The sequence below is a fragment of the Microtus ochrogaster genome (assembly GCF_000317375.1).
Source record: "Microtus ochrogaster isolate Prairie Vole_2 chromosome 14 unlocalized genomic scaffold, MicOch1.0 chr14_random_1, whole genome shotgun sequence".
Classification (NCBI taxonomy): domain Eukaryota; kingdom Metazoa; phylum Chordata; class Mammalia; order Rodentia; family Cricetidae; genus Microtus; species Microtus ochrogaster.
In genome coordinates this window covers 11821345-11823539 of record NW_004949096.1, presented here as the reverse complement: position 1 = coordinate 11823539, position 2195 = coordinate 11821345, and positions in this window count along the sequence as shown.

The window sequence follows — 2195 nt, the reverse complement described above, 5'->3', positions numbered from 1 at the left end:
TAGCATAGCAATTTCTGTGAGGAGACACTAAGACCATGGCAACTTTTATAATGGAAACATTTTGGGGTGACTTACAGTTTCAGCAATTTAGTCCATTATCTTCATGGCAGGAAACATGGTGACATTCAGGAAGACATGGTGCTAGGAATGGTGTTGAACATTGTGGAATATTTGTTTAATATGTGTTGCATTCCTTTATGCTTTGGAATATTTGCTTAATGATGTAAAGGTGCATTGCATTCTTTTACATTACATTTGTTGAACTCTGTAAACTTATGTTACTTTGTCTGCCTAAAACATCTGATTGATCTAATAAAGGACTGAAAGTCTAATAGTTAGGCAGGAGAAAGGACAGAGAGGGCTTTCAACTAGAGAGAATAAAAAAGAAGAAATCTAGGAGTGAAGGAAGAAAAAAGGGAAAATAAAGAAAACGAGAATTAGAAGAGGACACCACCAGACAGCCAACCACAGAGTAAGAAGGAAAGAAAGGCATACAGAATGAAGAAAAGGAAAAGGCCCAGCAGCAAAATGTAGAAGAAGAGAAACAGGATAATTTAAGTTAGAAAAGCTGGTTAGAAACAAGTCAAGCTTAAGTTAGGGATGCATAAGTAAGAATAAGTGTCTATTTCTTTGAGAACTGGGTGGTGGAATCCCAGGGAGTAAATAGAAAACTACAACAACAGAAACAAACTGACAACTACAACTAAGAATTCCGCATTTTGATGCACAGTGGAAGCAATCTTTGAACACATTAGGTATACCTTGAGAATAGAAAACCTCAGAGCCTGCTCTCATAGTGGCATACTTCCTCCAAGAAGGCCAAACCTACTCTATGAGAGCCAAACTTCTTAAGAGTCCCACTCCCTGTGAGCTTATGGGGGTCAATTACATTTGAACTACCACGACTCTGTATATTAACTATGCATACAGTCACGTCCTGTGACTGGGAACAGTTGAGCAGCACAATATTAACTCAAAGGTGGTTTTGGAGATTTATTGCTTATTTTGCTTTGTTTTGTTGTCTTTTGTTTTGCTTTTGCTTATATTTTGTTTAGTTTTTGTTTGCCTGCTTTATTATTTTGTGGGGTTTCTATTTATATTTATTTTCTTTCTTTTGTTTCTTTTACTTTTTTTTTTTCAGTTTGTCTTTTCTCTGTAGCTTTGTAGCCTGTCCTGGAACTAGCTCTTGTAGACCAGGATGACCTCGAACACACAGAGATCTGCCTGCCTCTGCCTTCCAAGTAATGGGATTAAAGGCGTGCACCACCTTTGTTGGCCTCTTTGTTTCTTGTTTCAGGATAGGAAAATATCATATCATGGGATGGTAGGGAGATAGGGAGTATCTGGGCGTTGTTGGGGGAGGGGTAATATGATCAAAATATAGTATTGAAAAAATGCAATTAAAATGAAGAATACATTTCTAGGAGAATTGCCTTGTCATGAAAGATGCTAAAATCTTGTTAAAGTATTCAACAGATTGCTACACTTCACATTTTCATAGGTAGCAATATTTTATAAATAGACATAGATATAGATATAAATTATTTTTTCATTAGTGAAGATGTATATGTAAGTTTAATATATAAATTAACTACAATCATAAAACTTATTTCTTTTTTATTTATTTCCCATTTAAATATGAAACCAATATTTCCGTTAACAGCATATTGTATTTTCTTTTAGAGGATGTTCAGTTCTGGTATATAACATGCTTTGCAGAAATATAAAAGATTATTATCCGCACTTATATTTAAATAGAAAATGTAACTCCCACACTTTGTCCTTCTCACCACCTATGCTCCCTGACCAGCCAGTTGTTCTAGTTATATATATATATATATAAATTTTGCTTCAAGCTAGGAATTGGTGGCATATGATTTTAATCCCAACACTTAGGAGACAAGGGCAGAGGATTTCTGAGTTCCAGGTCAGCAAAGTCTAAAGAGTGAGCTCCAGGACCGCTAGGAATACATCGAAAAACCCTGCTTTAAAGGACAAACAAACAAAATAATTTAGCTTCAAAACAACCATCTACTATATAGTCTAAGAACTGATTACTGTGGATTTGTTGCACATGTTTATCAAATAATGTGAACTATAAATTATTTGAATTTCTGTGAATTTTTCAGTATATTAAAATGTGTATACTTTTGTCTACTCTGTAATTTCTTGATTTTACAATGTTATTACTCAAT